The sequence below is a fragment of the Mirounga leonina genome, unplaced genomic scaffold (assembly GCF_011800145.1).
Source record: "Mirounga leonina isolate KUSES-001 unplaced genomic scaffold, KU_Mleo_1.0 Mir_174, whole genome shotgun sequence".
Lineage (NCBI taxonomy): Eukaryota > Metazoa > Chordata > Mammalia > Carnivora > Phocidae > Mirounga > Mirounga leonina.
In genome coordinates this window covers 77243106-77264616 of record NW_023270451.1, presented here as the reverse complement: position 1 = coordinate 77264616, position 21511 = coordinate 77243106, and the positions used below count along the sequence as shown (strand labels likewise).

The following is a 21511-nucleotide window of genomic DNA, read 5'->3' as shown; positions in this document are numbered from 1 at the left end:
CCCGCCCGCCGCCCCCGCCCGCCCGGGCGTCCCCGCGCTGCGCCCCGGAGCCCGCGGAGCCGCGGCCCGCCGGGAGGTAGGGCCGGGCCGGGGGGGGGCAGGGGGAACCGAGGAGGGGGCGCGCGGGCCGGGGGGCGGGGGGGGGCGCCGCGGGGGGGACGCGCCGGCGGTGGGGAAGGGAGGAGGCGGTGGGAGCTGCCCCGGTCCGGAGCGGGCCAGTGGCTGCTTGCAGACCGAAGACCGGGTCTCCCGCGTGCGGACGTGGGGACCGAGGCGCTTCAGGCCGACCTGTGGGACTTGAGCAGAGTACTGGCCAGACGGCCTCGGGGGGCTCGGGAAGACTTTCAGGGCCGAGGGGGGAAGCCGTTGTCCCGCGCCTCGGAAACCTGCAGAAACTGGGCAGAGCCCCGGCTGGGTCCCAGGGGGCGTGAGAGAGAGAGAGAGAGAGAGAGAGTGTGTGTGTGTGTGTGTAGAGAAGGCATCGAGTGGGGCTGAGCAGCCAGACACCCCTCCACACACACACACACACACACACACACTGTGGTCAGCATTTGCAGTCTTGGGAAAGCAGGAGGGTAAAGTTGAGCAAATGATCTTATTTCTCCCACTTTGCCCCTAAGGATGGAGTTGGGAGCAGATGGAACCCAGGGGGAGTCTCTTAACAACACGAGATACAACAATGTTTAGGAGGGATCACAGAGAGCTGGATTCAACCCCCTGAGGAGAGCCAGACCTCAGCGGCGGAGTCCTTTGGCGGAGGGGACCGGGTGGGGAAGCGGGGCATGGCTGGGGAAAGGGAAGTGCGGCGACTGTGCTTTAACCAGCTGGTGCTGGGGAAGGAGCTAGCGGAATTCTAGCCGGTGTGGAGACGTGCTTCAGGGATGGGACTTCTCTAACGTTCCCAAGGACTCAGGTAATAATGGCCCCGGGGTAGTAGGCTTTTAATGGGCTCTCTACCGTAATTTTGTTATTAAACTCTTGCACCCTTGGTTACAACTTAAAAGAACAAAATCCTTTTTGCTTGCATCATCGAGTATTGAACACACCAAAGGAGTGGAGTAGAAAGTCTTCGGGGTGGGCTGCTTTGGTGGAGCAGAATTCTGTGAGAAGTCAAAGGCAAACAGTGACTGTTTTTGAGGAAGGGTAGTAAAATGTCTGGCGGAGGAAGATGGCCTTAGGTAAGCCTCCCTGGGTTGTGTAATCATTCACTTAACAGCTCTGTGCTAGCCATTAGGAACAAACACAGAAAGGAATAAGATATCTCTCTTACTTCCAGAAACAACCATCCTAGTTGGGTAGTCAAAAAATTAAAACTAGGGGCGCCTGGCTGGCTCAGTCGGTAGAGCATGGGATTCTTGATCTCGGGGTTGTTGAGTTCAAGCCCCACATTCAGTACAGAGATTACTTAAAAATAAAATCTTAAAAAAAAAATTTCAAACCAGTCCTAGGGTGGCCTGGCTATGAGCACTGCATGCTAGAGGAGCCCAGAGCAGGGCCACCCAGCTCAGGGGAGGCCCACAGACGAGGTAATGCTGGGACTGAGCGCTGAGAACCTCTTCACTGGGAAAACAAAGCAGGGAAGTTTGTTCCAGCCTGAGGGAACAGAAAGCTCAAAGTCACCAAAAGGGAAGGAGGGGATGGTAAGTGTGGGGAGAGTTCACAGTGTGCCCCCAGAGGGAAGGAGGATCTCACTGAAGCTGGAGTGATGGGTTCAGCCTGGTGTCCTAGAAAGTCTGCTCTGATGGTTGGGTGGGGGCCTGGAGGATGTGCCCAAGGCCACGCAGTGCCCAGGCCAGAGTTACTGACGCAGAGAAGATTGGCAATGCTGAAGAAGGATGGAAGGATCCAAGAGATAAAGAGGTGGGACCTGGTGACAGGCTCCGGTGCAGGTAAGGTAACTTAGACCAAAACTAAGTGCCCAAAAGCTCAGGAGAAAACAAAGCAAAGCAAAAGGAATGGATATTTTGAGTGGCCTGAGGTTAGCAGATTACAACACTTGGACAGTGAATTCGGCTCTAAATTTTCTGGCAGCTTCGAGACAAACAAAAATACACTGAATTGCACAGTTTGGGATTTTGGACAACAGAAAGCTTACAAATTAATTTTCAGAACAAAATTTTTCCTGGAATTAACTCAACAGGGAATTTGTCATGAGGAACTTTGTGTAAAGACTAAAGAGTGACATAGAAAAAAAATCTTCATTGTTGGTGTTACAAAAGATGGGAAGATAAAATTCCGCATGACTATCTTCCTATACCATCTTCCTGTTATGACTTGGGAACTCGCTTGCATTTCTGTGGGTTGCTGAGTGTCGCTCAGGCTTGTGGGCAGTGGCGGGGCAGGCAGCTGGAGCCAGGGGAATTCTGTGTGGAGGAGCCCATTTTCTCAAGTGGAGGAAGAAGTGACACGAGCTCTGATGGATGTAGAGAGCAGAGCTCTGATGGATGTAGAGAGCAAAGCACGCCGGGTGCCCACCATGACAGAAAGGAAGCAAGTCACAGAATGGTCCACAGCCCGCTGGGCTGAGACTCTGGTCTGGTGAAGGGTCCACTAGGGCAGCGTGCATCCGGAAATCCTGACCAAAGGAAAATGGGGAGTGAGAGCGGCATTTGAGGATTCCGCTCCGATGGGCAGAGCACTTCCCCCACCGTGGTCCAAGTCTTTCTACCCTCAGACCTGATGGTAAGCCTGCTTCTCGGCAGTAGGGAAAGGGTGGGACTCAGGAGACCAGAGATTCACTCCAGAGTGCGAGTGTAGCCAGGGAGGGTGGGAATCTTGTTTGCTGCAACTCAAGGAATGTCGCTGAAGAGCAGGGAGAGTGAGCCGAGAGAGCCAAGCGGGGATGTTCTGCAGACTCAGTCACCAGTCTCCTGGCCGGGCCCTTCCCTTTCCTTTCTGCAGAAGGGACAGAACCTGCAGAATCCACGTCAATGCATGGCTTCTGTTGAACCCATTTCTTGCTCATTTTAGATGTCTTAAATTAGCATTGAGTAGGTACGAGATTCTACTCCCCAAGCCCCACCACGTTTCTTAACATTTTTAACTCAGGGTGCACATTAGAACACTTAAATGTCCTGGGCGAGCATTTTTTTAAAAAATGGATGCCTGCACCCGATCCTAGATGGATTAAATAAAAATCTCTGAGAATGGGCTCTGGGCATCAGGATTTTTGAAAGGTCACAGGTGATTTTAAGGTACAGCCAGAGGTGAGAGTGGCTGATTTAACAGTCACATAAAGGGTTCCTCCCAGCAGGGGACAGAAATCTCAGATTCCAAAAGCAAGGACCCCATAAAATTTGAAATTAGAAGCCTGTTACTCATTATGAAATAATGGCCGATTAGCCTTCAACGTCAGGATTTAAAGTCAGCTTGAACAGATACAGATAAGAAGGGTAGCGGCAGACACATTCATGGGAAGCTTCGTGTGTATGTGAAGTATTTTTTAAAAAATAGGAATTCAAGGGCGCCTGGGTGGCTCAGATGGTTGAGCGTCTGCCTTCGGCTCAGGTCATGATCCCAGGGTCCTGGGATCGAGTCCCGCATCGGGCTCTCTGCTCCTTGGGAGGCTGCTTCTCCCTCTGCCTCTCTCTCTTTGTCTCTCATGAATAAATAAATAAAAATCTTAAAAAAAAAAAAATAGGAATTCAAAAGCATAATCACAAGGCGTCTGTAGTTAGAGCTGTCTGATGCAATTGTATGCAGTGCTGCACCTTAGCCTGAACTGAAAAGCTTTGGCACCTCTCTCTTTTTGCCTGGAACCCACTTAAGTCTACTTTTCTTGAGTGCCGAGCCTCTGAGTTCTGGGTTCTTTCTACTTGCCTCCTGATACTCAAGTATATTTGTTTTCTGACCCATGTCTTCTGGATTGGAAAAAAGCTGGGAGGGGGCGACTGGGTGGCTCAGATGGTTAAGCGTCTGCCTTCGGCTCAGGTCATGATTCCAGGGTCCTGGGATAGAGTCCCACGTTGGGCTCCCTGTTCAGTGCAGAGACTGTGCTTCTCCCTCTCCCTCTGCCACTCTCCCTGCTCATGCTCTCTCTCTCTCTCTGTATCTCTGTGTCTCAAGTGAATAAATAAAATCTTTAAAAAAAAAAAGCTGGGAGAATTAGTTTGCAATTGAACATCCATAAGGTCTCAATCAAAAGGAAGAATCTATAAGGGTTGAATTTTGCATCTCTGACAGGATAATAGGGGAAAATTTTGAGGCTCAATGACTTTCCCAACAACACTCAAATACACCTTGCAGGCATTCATTTCTTTGGCTGTGGGCAAAGTTGACTCAGCTTCCTTTACTCTCTCTGGAACCCCAGCCCCTTCTTTTTTGCTTCCTGAGGGCCTGTGGAATTTGTCACATGTACTCATGAGTGACCAAGGTTATGTCATGCCCAGTCTCCTGTGTCCAGGCATGGACCCTTCTTCCTCCACAGAGCCAGATGGCCTCCATGGGTACCCCAGGCTCTCTTCATTTATTTTTATTTAAGATTTTATTTATTTGTCAGAGAGAGAGAGAGAACACAAGCAGGGGGAGGGTCAGAGGGAGAAACAGGCTTCCCGCTGAGCAGAGAGCCTGATGCGGGGCTCGATTCCAGGACCCTGGGAAAGTGACCTGAGCTGAAGGCCGATGCTTAACCAACTGAGCCCCCCAGGCGTCCCACCCCATACTCTCTTTAACCCACACACACTGGCTACCAAACAGAAGGACTGACAAGCACATCTGCCCCTTTAGTTATAGGAGGCAAGTCAGTGCCTGGAACTGAGGCAAGCGATTACTCAGTTTTCTAGAATTGATGTCCAAAGATGAATATGTTGGGAAGCCAGAGTCAGACCATCTTTTACGCTCTTGTTAAGATCATTGTCTGAGCTGAGCAAAAATGTATCCTGTCGACTCTCAGCTTGCCTAGAAGTTAAGCCCTTTGCCATCTGCAGCCCAGAAGGGCTTTGTCTTTGGCTTCCCTTTGACACATCCATCCTTGGCCTACAGTCGACTGGAAGAGAGGTGAGCCCCAAACTCCCCTTCTAACAGGCTGAACTGCCAAAAACTGTTATCTTTTTCCCCCTGGTCTTAGGGAAGGAAGGGATGAGTCACCTTCGTGGCAAGCTCAGGGAAGAGGTTAACTTCCCTTAGTAATGGGGAACAAGAGGTTTCATGCTCCCCTTCAGAAGGAAATGAGAGCAGGATCGAGCTGGAGAGTGGGGTCAGGACAGGAAATTGTGACCGTGACCATCCTTCCATGGTACCCAGGGCTGCGTGTCTTATCAGCAGGACTTGTCAGACCAGTTCAAACACAGTATCAAATGCATTTCCTTTGGTGGTTTTGTTTTCTTAAAAAGTGTACTTTAAAATTGTAAGATTGCTTTTATATACATCGTTGTATATATACATATATCTTTCTGTGTACACTGTGAAAGTTCTGCTTGTTGGAAAACATTTAAGCAATACGTAAAAAGAATAAAACGAAAAAATGAAAGTTTACCCCATACCATCTCCCTCCTTAGAGGCAATCACTGTTTGGTATATATCCCAAGCCCTCCTAGATTTTTCTTCCCTTTGCATGTAATATGTTTGCTTGCAGAAATGGATGCATGCTGTCACAATTGAACAGTGGTTTGTGAGAATAATTCCATGGGGGACATACATAGTCCCATCCTTCCCCCCCCCCCCCCCCCCCCCCCCCCCCCCCCCCCCCACCGCCCCAGCCACCTAGAGTTCCTTCTGTGTGGATCGCCTTCATTTGTTTAACACATTACCTGTTTATGAGCCCTGGGTTTTCCTGAGTTTAGCCACTCTCTGGCACTTGTTCCAATATTTCTGTAAGATAAATTCCTAGAGGTGTAATTGCTAAATTAAAATAGATTTCAAAGCAAAATGCATATTGAATATCTTTGGGCCCAGTGATGGACATTTCAAAAATGAGATTCCGATGCTCAGTCTTAAAAAAAAAATTGTAAAATATATTCTCTCCCTCTCCCTTAACCCAAGTGTTCCCACCCTAGTTCCCCCACTGAATTTACTATGAGTTTCTATTTAAGTTAATCCGAAAATGAAAATTCACAGTGTGGTACATTCATAAAGGGAATCTACTATTTTGAGTTTTATTAAATTAAAATAGGCAACATATTAAAATTATAATTTCTAAGAGGGTTTTTTATGTTTTATAGGTTGTTATCCAATGAACTGACTTAATTTTGTCTCTGGCAACTGGTTTCATGTTCCTATAACCTTGATCCCACGTAACCACCATTCCACATATTGTGTAGGCGGAAACGTGGGATGGGTGGGGTGGGTTACACACAAGAGTCAACCCAGTGCAGTAATGCACAGTGCCTTCCTTTTCTCCCTCATACTTCCTCACTTCTCCGAAAGGAAGCTGTCATAGGGTTGCATTTGACTTAGCACCAAGTTCTCTGCAAATCCACCATGGGTCATGGATAGGGCAACCACATATACAACTGGGACACTTGGAAAGTAGAAAGGGAGCCCTTAAGATAAGTTGTTAATTGGTCTACAACAGGCTTACCCTGGGACTGTCCTTGGAAACTGCATCTTGTCAAGGCCCCGGGAAAGGGTGAGAGTTGGCCGTGTCCCTCCCTTCTCCCTGCTGGTCCCAGTGCATTGACATAAGCAGACATGAGTCTGTACCATCCTTCTGCCCGCCCCCTCCCCCCCAGCCTTGTTTAGCCCCCGCTAGAGTAGAGCCCAAAGCCAGGGAAGGAGGAGGGGTCAGGTGCTACGTGTAAACTTCTTCTTCCCACTAAAAGAGTCAGAGGAGGGGCGCCTGGGTGGCTCAGTCGGTTAAGCGTCTGCCTTCTGCTCAGTCATGATCTCAGGGTCCTGGGCTCGAGCCCCACATCGGGCTCTCTGCTCAGTGGCGAGTCTGCTTCTCCCTCTTCCTCTCCTTCTGTGATCTCTCTCGCTCTCACTCTCTCTCAAATAGATAAATAAAATTTAAAAAAAAAGAGTCAGAGGAGATGGATACTACTGTCCCTGCCAACCCCCAGCTCACCCTGAGAAAAATAATAACTGACTGCCTTTTTTCAGCAAATGAGAACCGTTGAAGCAGGACACTTCTATAATTTTATGTGCTTTTCAGGTCTCTGGGAATTACAGGCTCAACCACCCCAGATGAGCGGCAAAGGCATTTGTACGGGATCATGCAGCAAATCAGGATTAAAACTGCCCTTTGCATGGTCAGGGGAGAAGTTAGCTGGGGGAGAAGCCATAGAGGACTGATTTGATCACCGGGCAGGGGCGATGGGGCAGCCTGAGATTCAGAACTTGCATCCCCTGCAGCTGGAGTGGGCCAGTTTCTCAGCCACAGACTTTGTCAGGGGTGGTGACTGGGAAGACACAGAGGAGCTTCTCAAAGCAGCTTGCGGGTGCTCTGGGCTTCTCTGCCAGAAAATGTCTCCAGCTCTCTGGGGGCTCAGAGGGGTTCTCTACTTAATACTCTGAGTTGCAGGTGAGAGGGGTTCAGATTTGGAATGAAGTGTGTGGTCATCCAACCCCAAGTAAGACTCCCTGGCATCTTGTGGCCACTGTCATCCTTTCCATCTGGTCCATGTCATCGTCTGTGCTGGTGACAGTCAACAAATATGCACAAACTCCCAGGACATCAAAAAGGGACCAGTGCTCTCTGTTTACCCTCCAGCTGAACCCATGCATCTAATGGGGTGAAAAAAATGTCAGAGGAGAGTGAGCTCCTTGATGCCTCCCAAAACCATGAGACTTGGAGGTCCCAGCACTGCCTAGATGGAGCCAAGAAGGGCTCTCCTCTCCCCTGAACGCAGGACAGCCAAGATCCCTGGCCTGGGGCAGAGAGGAGAGAGCTGGGGAAAGGGTCAAAGAGGCAGCTTCTGATACCCACACAGCTCCAGGTTCAGGCTGCCTGCTGCCTGGAGGAAAAGAGAAGCAGGATGCTTTCAGGATGGGGAGATGGAGTGGCTGTAAGAGCCCCTGAGGCTGGTCCACCAGCTCCTCCCCAAGGCCCTGAAATCTGGCTTCCTTCCCTAACCAGCTGCTGACACCTTATCCTCAATTACTAATGATGCCCCCGGGGGCCAGTTCTCTGTTCTTTAGCTCCCTAATGTACGTGACCCCACCCCCACCCTGACCCAGGTCAGGGTCAATGTAGAACCACTGTGCACTCATACATCGGTCCGCTTGTCAAAATGCTGACTGCTTCTGAACTGCTGAGCTCCCAGTGTCCCACATTCCCCGGAACCCCAACCTCCCCAGATCCAGCCATTACAGGGTTAACAGTGAGGTCATTCTGAGTCGCTGGTGGTCCAGCCACCCCTTTGGTAAGTACTCTGAATATTGCCTCCTCACCTGAGATGCCACACTCTTTGGCTTATCCTCATCATCTTTAGAAAAGGAGATCTCCACTGATTCATTTTCTTTTTCTTATTTGGCAAGCATGTACGCCTCACTCGTAGTAGACCAAGTGTGGGTTAGGCACTGTAGAGGAGTAAAAAGAAGCCCAAGGCCAGTGTTCTACCATCAGACTGCAGCGTCTAGTTGGAAGGCCCACATAAAGAAACAAAAAGAAACTGAGGCAAGCTGAGTAATGAGGGCCGTGGAAGAGCAACCAGAGCTGGTGTCCTCACTCTCTTTGTCTGCACTTGTCCCTTGGGGAGCTCATTCTTGTGTGCAGGGGTTCCTGGGCTCCCTCCCAGATTTACCCCTCCAGGGAGCTTCCTTCCCCAGACCCTTAGATCTTTACCTCTGACTGCCTACTCCACAAGGTTCCTCTTGAAGGTGCCATTTCAACCCTATTATGTCCAAAAGAGTACATATCTTCGTTATGTATCCTCTTCATTTTCCCAGGGTAGCCCCTCTTAACTCCTCCTCCTTGCTTTCAGGACATGCCCAAATGTAAGCCACCAAGCCACTTCATCGTCTCCTGGCTCCCATCGCACGTCCAAGGGCTTCCAGCCCCCAGTCCATGCGTCCGGGCAGGGGTGCAACTTCTTCTTGCTCTTGCCTCGCCTGGAGTGCGTTCTCCTTCCCCAGTTGTTGGGACCCAGTCCAGTCACAAGGGCCATCAGATCCAACCTCTTCTTTGAGGCTGTCTGTGACTCCTCTGACCTTCATTGCCCACCTCTGCATCCCTTCAGTTTATATTTGTTCTATAACCTTCACCACTGTAGTTCAGATTTAGTCCTTGAGCCAATCTCCTGTTGTGACTTCTGTGGAATGTGTGTCAGGCATTCCCTGGACTGCTTCTGTCTTTTTGTCTTGAATAATTGCAATCTTTAATTGCCATTCCATTGATTGATTCATAGCTGTCATCCGTAGCTCTAAGAGGCAGGGACCATCCCATATATGTGTGTATTTCCCAACAGCATCTCATGCGGACTACTATACTCAGCTCTTTTGATTAATCTTATTGATTAAATTCAAATCCATCCATGCTGGCCCAGATGAGCTAAATAAAATCCTAGGGGAAAGACCATTTCCCATATCTCAAAACCTAGCTAAATAAAAGTGAACGCGTTCCCAAGCATTGCACAACTTCCAAGTACCACACACCAGCACAGATAGTAAACAAACAGAAACAGGGCCTCAGAGTTCAGGGAGCCTGAAAACGGAGGGGGAGGGGAGGAGGAGGGCGGGGAGTCAGGATGAGCCCTGCTGTGCTGATCGGGGGTGGGCTCCTCCTACTTCCACATCCAGCACTGAAGCTGAGCATTAGCACGTCCTGGTTCCTACTGAAAAGGAAAGGGGGTCAGCTCCCCTTCCAATTTCAAAGCCAAGTCGTACACGGTAATAGCAATTCCATGTTGGAGAGTGGTTTACAGCTTTACCACACTTGCAAACAGCTGAGGCCGGATCAGCAGCCCTGCAGAGGAGTTGAGGCGGTGGTAGTAGTATTAATACAAGCTCCCGTATTATTACTCCTATTTTATTATTTGGCAGAGTTAAGCTTGCTTTATTACAGACGACGGGTGTGGAGCACTTTTTATAGGACATGTGCTGTGCCGAATGCTTTACAGGTGCATTTCTCATTTAATCCTTCCTGCATTCTTTCAAAGGAGGTGCTACAATGACCACCGTTTTATAGAGGAGAGAGCGAAGTCTTTGAAAAGTAACTTGTGCAAGTTCCCCCTGGCTCAAGTGGCAGAACTGGAGTTTGAACCTGGGTCTGTTTGCAAACTCTTTGCTTTTAACCCCATCGCTCAAGGCCTTTCCCAGAACGGGGAGCCACGGCAGAGCAGCCTGGGCCCCCTTCTCCCTCTCTGGTCTCGGGAGCCACGGTGCTGGCCCCGGGAAAGGGGATGGGAGATGACGTCTTCCTCTAAGATTGCTGCCTTTTGTCCAAATGTGCTGGCCGGGAGCCAAGCTGGAAAGTCTCTGCTCATGGAAAGAAAGAGAACAGAAGCCAGCAAAAGAGGGTAGGAAGGGGTTTGAGGGGGAGGAAAGGAAGAGGAGGGCAGGAATTAGAGAGGGAGAGAGGAGGCAGGAAAGTGAGGAGTTTGGGCAGCACAGCTGGAACCAGAGATGGGTGTCAGGAAGCAAACAAATCGTGGCCTTCAGGTGCATCCCTTCAAGTGGCTACTTAGTGGTGCAGTGTGAGCATCCAGCCCTGGGAGGCACAGGCCCTGGGGCTCTCCACGTGCTCAGGGCCCAGGACAGATCCGATGGGATGGGGGGGTGGGGCCAGGGTGTTTGTGGTGGGCAGGGAAGGGATGGAGGGGAGGTATGAAAGGGGATGGGTGCTGGGGACCTGGAATAAAATCCAATCATAACAATGTACTGAGATGCTACTCTGTACCCAGGAGGGGAAGGCCTGGACCCTACCCCCAAGGCATTTATTCGGGTGCTAGGCACTGGACTCTTGAATCTGACAAACTGGACCCATTCAGCATCCATGTAGCCTTAGGAAAAGTTATTCACTCCAGACCTCAGTTTCCACATCTGTAAAGGGGAGGCAGTCATAGGGTTGGTGTGAGGATTCAGTGCAAGAATCCATGTAGAATCTTGCCTAGAGAATAGTAAATAATAAATGTTAGCCATCCATTCATTATTGCAGTTTGAAGTGGCAAACATAGACATGTGGAACCTTGAGTAAAACATATATTTTTTTAAAGATTTTATTTATTTATTTTGAAAGAGAGGGAGAGTGCAAGCCCGAGGTGGGTGGGGCTGGATCTCAACGACCCCGGAGATCACGACCTGAGCCCAAATCAAGAGTCGGAGGCTCAGGGGCGCCTGGGTGGCTCAGTTGTTAAGCGACTGCCTTCGGCTCAGGTCATGATCCCAGGAGGCTCAGGTCATGACCCCAGGGTCCTGGGATCGAGCCCCGCATCGGGCTCCCTGCTAGGCGGGGAGCCTGCTTCTACCTCTCCTGCCTGCTGCTTCCCCTGCTTGTACACTCTCTCTCTGTCAAAAATAAATAAAATCTTAAAAAAAAAAAAAAGAGTCAGACTCTCCACTCACTGAGCCACTCAGATACCCCGAGTAAAACGTATTTCAGTAACAGTTGAAGCCAGTCATAGAAGAGATAAGACAAGGTTACGCACATTTAGTTAGATTATCAAGTATAGATAAGTTAATAATTGCTCTAGAAATTCAGAAGAGTGGGGAAGAACTTTAGTTTGGAGGGGTCAGAGTAGGTTTTATGGAAAACTTAGGATTTAAACTAGATTTTGAGGGGTAGGTGGGAATATAATAGCAAGGAAAAGGGAGGATGACAACTGAGGGAAAGAATATGAATAGAAATGTGGGGCTGGGAAAATTCTAATTCCAAGTATTTGCCAATAGGGCATTCTAGCTATTCTCTTGCCCATGATATACACTTCGGCAAGGTATTTCCTTTATATACATTTCAGCTGCAAAAAAGTTGATCGCCAGGATGCTGCATCCGATGGAGAGGCATCTGGATGTGACCTCCCATAGCCTCCCTGTTGGTCTGTGTCTTGGCAGGTTTTTGTTGGGTCTCTCCTCTCAGTGTTTTACTGCCATTCTTTCCCTGTTTCTTTGGTTTTCAGTCTTTGTTCTGATTCTCAGTCTCTACTTTTCTGTCTTACCCTCATTCTCCAGTTCATTTTCTTTGACCTGCTAACACTAAGTCTCTTTTTCTCCCTGGTATAGGGCAGGGAAGCTCTGAACACTATATATATTCATTAATTTTTTTGTAAAAGCAGAAAAAGCATTCCCTGGGAGCCAGCGACTAATATTACCTGGCATCTGTGGGGCAAACATTTTTGCTTTTGTTGCTTTGTAAAAATCCCTCAATGTCCTAATAACAAAGGACATTTCTCACCTCTAAAACACAAACAGGGGCGCCTGGGTGGCTCAGTCGTTAAGCGTCTGCCTTTGGCTCAGGTCATGATCCCAGGGTCCTGGGATGAGCCCCGCATCGGGCTCCCAGCTCTGCGGGAAGCCTGCTTCTCCCTCTTCCACTCCCCCTGCTTGTGTTCCCTCTCTCGCTGTCTCTCTCTCTAAGAAATAAATAAATAAAATCCTTTAAAAAATAAAACAAAAACCAACCCAAACCCCAGATGACCAAAAAGAGAAGACCAAGAAGAGAAGCGAACCACCTTCATCAAGGACACAATAGACCCAAGTTCCCCTGGGACAGCTTTCCATTGAAACGTGAGTCATCTGGGGAAGGGAAAAGAGTATGGAGCTGGTGATTGAGCCCTAGATGGGGCGACAGGAGCCCTGGGTCCTGCTCCTGCCTCTGCCACCACCCAGCCAGGTGACCAAAGCTACGGGAGCCACAAAACTCCTGGGCCACAGTGTCATCGTTTCTAGCCCCAACTTCCTCCTGATCCATCCCCTTTCATCCCCTTTGATACCGTGTTCAGATTTAGGAGCTTCTCCACGCCAGGGGCTTTCTGGCTTCGTGGTGTGTCTCTCCCACCCTCCCTTTTCTCTTTGAATTTCCTCACTAGACTGGGGCCTCTAAAAGCACTGTCATTTACAGGCTGGGTTCCCAGTACTGACTGGGTCACGAGGGGAGAATTGCTGAGGCCAGGAGAAGGATGTGGAAGGCTGGGTCAGCCAGTGCAGGCGTCATTCCCAACAGGGTCCTGGGAGAAGGGGCTCAGCATTTCCTGAAGGGAAATGGCTCCCATAAATAGACAGAGAGATGGGAAAAGGACTCGTCCATCCCTTCCCTCCTGTCAGCTCTTCCTTCTGGTGTCCAGACTATGCAAAACTCTTAGAAATATTTTTCATTCAAACGTGTTCCTGCCAGTGTGTGTGTGTGGGAGAGATGTGGTATCTGCTTTCTTGTATGTATATTGTAGATCTAAAATAAGAACTGAAGAAGGCATGCATGCCTTTTATTTGTTCATTTACCCACAGTAACCTCTCATTAGTCCATTCCAATATAAAGCTAGAGTTTTTTCAGTGAGGTTTTTATTGGGAAGGAAGGATTCAGAATGTTCACCTTCTGATACCATGTCTTATTTAAGGGTTCATCCAAGGGTTCAGCAGCTCTCCTGTAGTAATGCTTATAATATGCTCTTAAAGTCCTTGGAAAGGTTAGGTCTCATGATAGCTTTACTAAGAAGTTTCCAGCACCTCCAGTGTCATGAAGAGCCTCAGGGAGGGAAAAGGACTTCTTGAGAGCTGCTCTTCTGCCCCTCAATCGTGTCACGGGAATGATCACTTCGCACCCAACCTCCTGTGCCAGGCTGGAGGCAAACCCAAGGGGGGGGGGGGTTAGTTTCCTTAGTAGCTGAAGCTAGCTTAGCTTCATGGATATCGATGCAGATTCATGTTTAAAACTCACACATACAGGGGCGCCTGGGTGGCTCAGTGGGTTAAGCGTCTGCCTAGGGCTCAGGTCCTGATGCCAGGGTCCTGGGGTGGAGCCCCAGGTCAGGCTCTCTACTCAGCTAGGAATCTGCTTTTCACTCTCTCTATGCCCTCTCTCTCTCTAAAAAATAAATAAAATCTGCGGCTCCTGGGTGGCTCAGTCGTTAAGCATCTGCCTTCAGCTCAGGTCAGGGTCCCAGGGTCCGGGGATCGAGCCCCGCATTGGGCTCCCTGCTCAGCGGGGAGCCTGCTTCTCCCTCTCCCACTCCTCCCGCTTGTGTTTCCTCCCTCGCCGTGTCTCTGTCAAATAAATAAATAAATATCGTCCCCCCAAAAATCTCACACATACAGTAGTTTTACTTTTTCGCTTTGGGAAAGTCGTTGAACATAGCAGATGAACACAGATTTAACACGGCACTAGGCGTTGCGGGGGGGATTCTTTTGGTTGCCTAAACCAAGGTATGAAGATGTCTGGTGGAACCCACGGGCAGGACTGCTGCCTAGCCTCAAAAGGGGACTGGATCCAGGGGCTGCTAAGCCATCGGCGCACTGGCATCAGTCTCCCCAACAGCGCAGGCCTCCCGGCTCCTTACTCCACAAGCTGGGAAATGGCTCCCTCGCAGGCTCGGGATTCCATGTTCCAGCCACGCAGATCGGCGCAACTCCCTAGGAGTGGAATCTGATTGGCCCGACTTGAGTCGGGCCTCCTCTAGAGCCAATCAGCTGTGGGTGTGGGTGGGATCATCATTCAAAGATGGCTGCCGGCGACCCTGGAACCCTTCGGATGAGGGATAGGACGCTTTGTAGAAAAGGGGACCTGCTTGTGAGGTAGGCAAGCTCCGCATAGCGCCTGCCATGTCTACTACCCGTGTTATGTTTCTGTGACCGTTTTGTGTTCATTTGTTTTACCACTGTATTCATAAGTATCCTAGTTTCTTGGATTCGTTCGCTAAGTACTTCGTCAGAGATACTGCCTGTGAAGGAAGTAATGGCATTCTGGAGCAAGGGCTTTGGGACCAGACATGTCTCTTTTAAAATCTCAGTGATGCTCTTATGACTTCCTATTATGTGCTTGGTACATGGTGCTGGATGCTTGGATTGATCCTTCTTTCCTTCCTCTGCCCACCCCTTCCTTTCTTTTTTTGGTAATAGCTTTATTAAGGAATAATTTACTTACCATAAACATTCATCTACTGGGGACGCCTGGGTGGCTCAGTCGGTTAAGCGTCTGCCTTCGGCTCAGGTCACGATCCCCAGGGTCCTGGGATCGAGTCCCGCATCGGGCTCCCTGCTCCACGGGGAGCCTGCTTCTCCCTCTGTCTCTCTCTCTCTCTCTCATGAATTAAAAAAAAAAAAAAAAATTCATCTACTGAAAGCATACAATTTGATGGCTTTTAGTATATTCACAGAGTTGTGCAACCACCACCACAGTGGTTTAGAACATTTTCACCACAGGGAAGAAGAAACCCATTCCTACCCCTTAGCCGTCACCCCCTGACTCCCTCTCCTTTCCCCTCAGCCCTAAGTGACCACTTATCTACTTTATGTCTCTATAGCTTTCCCTGTTCTGGACATTTCGGATAAATGGACTCAAACGATGTATGGGCTTTTGTGACTGGCTTCTGTTCATTTAGCGTAATGTTTTCAAGGTTCACGTTGTAACATGTATCAGTACTTCGTTGCATTTATAACTGAAGAATATTCCATGGTGTGGGTATACCAGATTTAGTTATCTGTTCATCAGTTGATGGCGTTTGGATTATTTCCACTTTATGGCCATTATGAATAATGCTGATATGAATATTAGTGTAGAAGAACATATGTGGACATATGTTTTCATTTGTCTTGGGCGATGCATTACTTCTAGAATTATGTTTGTGAAGTGCTTAAATCAATGCCTGACAGATCACAGGATGTAACAGTGCTAATTTCTTTACCCTGACCTTCCCAAAGGTTATGAATGAAAGCCATTTCCTGCTTGCTGCCCTTAGAAGAAAGTCAGGCTCCCCGAAGGAGCCTGACCCCTGTGGGTCAGACTCTGAGGTTACTGTCCCCCCGGGTCTCGGCATCACCAATTAGCAGATTCTTGCATCAGGTTGTGAGAGGTGTCAATCCAGGCTGGTTCTAGTTGAAGGTGCTGAGAGAGCAGATAAGGAGGTTTGAGGGCCAAAATATAGAATTTGGAGTAGAGAGTTACAAATTCCCTGTTCTGTCTCTTTTATTTTTTTAAAGATTTTATTTATTTATTTTAGAGAGAGCGAGAAAGAGCAAGCATGGTGGGAAGGGCAGAGAGAAAAGAGAATCTCCAGCAGACTGCACGCTGAGCAAGGAGCCTGACATGGGGCTCAACACAGGGCTCGATCCCAGGACCCGATCCCAGGACCCTAAGATCATGACCTGAGCTGAAACCAGGAGTCAGACACTTAACGGATTGTGCCACCCAGGGGCCCCCCTGTTCTGTCTCTTAAACAGTTGTGATTCTGGGCAAGTCTCTGAACCTTGATCTTCTCACCTTCAAAATAAGGATAACAGTAACACACCTGGAAATTTGTGGGAGGGAGGGCGGTTATATATGTTATAATGTGTGTATAGTATGGATATCAGGTGCTGCACAAATGTATTATAAGCTCTAGGGCTGCCCTAGAAGAAGAATCAGACTTTTTTTTTTTTTTTTAAGATTTTATTTAGGGGCGCCTGGGTGGCTCAGTCGTTAAGCATCTGCCTTTGGCTCAGGTCATGATCCCAGGGTCCTGGGATCAAGCCCCGCATGGGGCTCCCTGCTCAGCGGGAAGCCTGCTTCTCCCTTTCCCACTCCCCCTGCTTGTGTTCCTGCTCTCGCTCTCTCTCTGTGTCAAATAAATAAATAAATAAATAAATAAATAAATAAAGTCTTTAAAAAAAAAAAGATTTTATTTATTTGTCAGAGAGGGAGCGCGCAAGTGCACACAAGCAGGGGGAGTGGCAGGCAGAGGGAGAAGCAGACTCCCCAGTGAGCAGGGAGCATGATGTGTGACTCGATCCCGGGCCTGAGATCATGACCTGAGCCAAAGGCAGACGCTTAACCAACTGAGCCACCCAGGCGCCCCAAGAATCAGACTTTTAAAAACTTCACTGAAATCATAGCAGGTTCTGAGGCAGTTAGAGCCCTTCGGGAGTTATGGCAGGCACTGGTCAGATCCTTCAGGGTCTCCTGTTAGCCCCTCAAGGCTGCAGTCCCCTTGTGAAACTAGTTCTTGCCTGCAGCTGGTTTTCTGGCTCTGAAAAAGATGCGGATTATCCTCAGTTCACCAGAACTGCAGGTACATCTTTTTTTTTTTTTTTTTAAGTAAGCTCCATGCCCAATGTGGGGCTTGAACTCACTACCCTGAGACCAAGAGTCATATGCTCTACAGACTGAGTCAGCCAGGTGCCCCAGGCACATGAGAGTTGCAGTGTGATCTTACTTGAACATTTTTGGCCTATTTGGTTATTACAGCATCATTTATTAAAAAGTCCACTTTTGCCCTAGTGATTTAAGATGCTACCTTTATCATATATAAAGTTCTTTTCTGTTTTTTATTTGAGAGAGAGAGTGAGAGAGAGAGAGCACAAGCTGATGGAGGGGCAGAGGGAAAGGGAAATAGACTCACTGCTGAGTAGGGAGCCTGATGCAGGGCTCCATTCCAGGACCCTGAGATCAGGACCTGAGCCGAAGGCAGACGTTTAACCGACTGAGCCACCCAGGCGCCCCTATCATATATAAAGTTCTATGTGTAGTTGGGTCTAGGCTTTCTATTTTGTTCCACCAGTCTATTTATCTGTTCTTCTGGCAGTAGCACACTGTTTTAGTTGTAGAGGCTTTATAGTATGTTTTAATATATAGTGGTGGCCCCCCAACCCCCAACCCCCCCCCCCACTCTTTTGTATTTTTCAGTGCTTTCCTAGCTTGTCTTCCATGTCTGGTATTCTGGTTTTAAAGTTGTCAGTGTCCTCCTGGGAGGTCCTGGTGGAGGGTTAGGGTAGGTTGGGGGTCGAGTTGTCTTTTGGACCTGGCTGTGCTTGCTTACTTCAGTAAACTGGTTTTGTAAGATTGTTTTCTTTTGGATTCATGAGCACTCAAGACTTCTAGTGCCTGCCTAGAACTTACTTTCCCTAAGCCTCCAAAACAGCATTTTAAAGCAGTCTTCCATTGAGAGAATGTTAAAACTTGGTAAATTTGTATAAAGGGTTTAGAAGAGTTTTCTGTAAAATTCTGGCAACTGTACTGCAAACTGAAATCATTTCCAAATAAAAAAATATGTAAGGTCGTTACGCTTACAGTAGTATCTTGGTAAAAGCTGTCAGAAAATCTACACAAATTGTGTTCACAGATTCTGCCTTTGTTCACTTGATTGACCCCTGAAAGGAATCCAGCCCTCAGTTCAGTGTAATCTCCTTATGGAATTGGTGCTGCTTTTCGTTCTGTGGTTTGTGCTTCAACGTTTAGTTGTCCTGAGATCATGCAAACATCTATGCCTTCACCCTTATACCCCAAAGGAAATTCAGCCCATCCTTCGAGCCCAGATCTACAAAGGGATCTTGCTTTCACTGTTTTGCTTATCATATTGTGTTTTGCGTTGGAGGCACTCATGTGCGTCTTTCCCCCCAGCTTTATTGAGACATAATTGACATATAACTTTGGATAAGTTTAAAGTATACAACACGATGATAGGATTATATGATATATGTATACACTGTGAAGGTTAGTTAACACACCTATCACCTCACACAGTTAACGTGTGTGTGTATGTAGTGAGAACATTTAAGATCTACTCCCTTAGCAACTTCCAGGTGTATAATACAGTATTGTCTTGTGCATCGTCTTTCCTGTACAAGAATGAAAACTCTCAGAGGGCAAATCAGTGTCTTTATTTTATATTTCTCCCAGGCTTCACTCAGTTCCCTTTGCACAGTAGACACAACTGTTAGTTGGAAGAATGAATTATATGATTATTTTTCTGTTAGCCGTAGGTTTCCCTATAGTCTCTCTTTGGACCCAATGAAACAGCTGTACTGGGAAGTGGGAGGCCAGAATGCAGGTCCTGGTGGTCAAGTAAGGGGAAGGAGGTAATGAGAATACAGTGTCACTTACGCTTCCATTTTGGAGATTGCTGTGCGGTAGCAAAGCGCGTGGTGGCCAGAGGGGCTCAGGTGAGCCAACGCCCTGCAGGCCTGGTTGTGGCTGCAAGGCAACGAAGGACCTGCTGGGGGCGCCACAGGGCAGACCGAGACACCCACAGAAATTTATTTTTTTAAATAAGAGTTTTATTGAGAGATACTTCACATACATTACAGTTCGCCCATTTAAAGGGTACAGTTTAATGGTTTTTAGCATGTTTACAGACTTGTGCAACCGTCACCACAATCAATTTTAGGACATTTTCATTGCCTCAGAAAGAAACCCCATACCCATTAGCAATCATTCCCATTTTTCTTGCCCTACCCGCTCTCGGCCTAGGCAAGCACTAATCTCCTTTCTGTCCTTACAGAATTGTATTCTCCTTAAGCATCGTTTTTGTTTTTTTTTTTAAGATTTATTTTTATTTATTATTTATTTATTTTTATTCATTTGAGCATGAGAGCAGGGGCAGAGAGGCAGAGAGGCAGACTCCCCGCTGAGCTGGGAGGCACATGAGGCTCCATCCCAGGATCCTGAGATCATGACCTGAGCAGAAACCAAGAGTCAGAGGCCTAACCCACTGAGCCACCAGGGCACCCCAACACAGTTTTTTTTTTAAAGTAATCTCTGCACCCAGTGTGGGGCTCAAACTCACCACCCCGAGATCAAGAGTGAGCCAGCCGGGAGCCCCTCTTTAAACATAATTTGATGTGCTCTATAATATTCCATCAAATAACTATATCATAGTTTATGTTACCATTATATTGTTTGACATTTAAGTTATTTTTAAGTTTGCAATATTATAAGTAATACCTATAAACATTTATGCATATGTTTTTCCATATTTAGGATTCTTTTTTTTCCTTAAAGATTTATTTATTTATTTATTTATTTATTTATTTATTTATTTGAGAGAGAGTGAGAGCAAGAGAGATCACAGAGGGAGAGGGAGAAGCAGACTCCAGACTTCCATAGAAGTTAGAAATAAGAAGTGGTTTCTGGCTAGCCCAGAACAGAGAGAAAGAAAAGCAAGTTTAAATATTTGGGGTTGGGGCACCTGGGTGGCTCAGTTGGTTGAGCAGCTGCTTTCGGCTCCGGTCATGATCCCGGGGTCCTGGGATCGAGTCCCGCATCGGGCTCCTTGCTCAGAAGCAGGGAGCCTGCTTCTCCCCAGGGAGCCTGCTTCTCCCCTGCCTGCGGTTCCCCCTGCTTGTGCTTGCTCTCTGTCTCCTGTTCGTGCTCTCTCTGTGTCAAATAAATAAAATCTTTAAAAAATAAATATTTGGGGTTGAAAGAAGTTAGAACCTGAGTCCTCCCAGTTCGGTGACCTATAATAAACAAAAAAAAGAAAGTATACTTTTAATTTTTTAAAACGAGGATAATACCACTGCAATGCAGGTTTTGTTTGTTTGTTTGTTTGTTTTTAATTAGGCTCTACACCCAACGTGGGGCTTGAACTCACAAACCCCAGATCAGTAGTCACATGCTCCACCAACTGAGTCAGCCTGGAGCCCCTGTACTTTTTTACTTAAAATATATTTACCAGAATTCAGATTCTTAAGCCATATTTTGGCAATGTGAGCATATTTCATAATTTCTTTTTTTTAAAATTTTTTTTTAAGAGTTTATTTATTTATTTGAGAGAGAGAATGAGAGAGAGCACATGAGAGGGGGGAGGGTCAGAGGGAGAAGCAGACTCCCTGCCGAGCAGGGAGCCCGATGCGGGACTCCAGGATCATGACCTGAGCCGAAGGCAGTCGCTTAACCAACTGAGCCACCCAGGCACCCAGCATATTTCATAATTTCGTAACTCATACTTTGATGATTTGTGGCAGACGCATAGTAACTTTTTCCAGAGAGGTGACAGCAGTAGTTCCAAGCATTCACTCGGGAGGGCTGACAGCGCTAGAACCATATACACACCGGAGCTTAGCGCTCGTATGGCCACCTAATTGTACTTTTTCTCTTTTTACCCTCTACAAAATGGACAACCTAAAGGCAACATATGGAAGTATTTCTGCATTGCAAGTGAGTGACGGAAAAAGCATGGTTTGCAGATATTGTCAAGCGAAAATGTGTTTCCATTCTACGAAGGTGGCCAAATACATCTCTGTACATAAGAATGTTCTGCAGGTGTGAAAACCGGGTTTATAAGTGAGAAGAATAAAAATCTTCAGCTGCCTCTGGCCTTAGGAGCATCACAAAGTGTGGTCTAGCCTGCTTTTAGGCTGCTCTAGCCACAGATTCCCAGTGGCTTCATTTGTCAGACAAACTGACAGGTATAGGTCAGGAAAATACTGACCAACTTGTTAAAAGAAAATATTATTGTCCGGTAACTGAGTTTTCATACCCACAGAAAGTCTTAAAATTACTCAGATTATACTTTTTGTCCTAGGCCTCCTTTAGAATGAAAACGAGCCTTGGTATTGGAGTCTGTATAGGGACACAGTACTTGAAGCATTTACCCTTGGGCTCGAGGGACAGGAGCAACTCACTCTGCGTTGATACCTCCTCCATCAGATTTTAGAGGTGCTCTGAAATAGGAGCAGACACGCTGGAGTAAAGACTGCCTTCCAAAGCAGAGGGCGTAGGAGAGTGTTTCTG

General features: G+C 47.7%; 1 protein-coding gene across 2 annotated transcripts in view; it reads left to right on the top strand.

The window, feature by feature from the left end:
• The first annotated feature begins 25 nt into the window (after window positions 1-25).
• DENND2A (DENN domain containing 2A) overlaps window positions 26-21511 on the top strand; it is a 96630-nt gene continuing 75144 nt past the window's right edge. The window contains exon 1 of one of the 2 annotated variants that reach the window (XM_035021231.1): window positions 26-76. The gene's annotated coding sequence lies outside the window, so the exon portion shown is untranslated. Of the gene's footprint in view, window positions 77-775; window positions 914-21511 lie in introns of those variants that run through there. The other variant, XM_035021232.1, reaches the window with a different exon arrangement.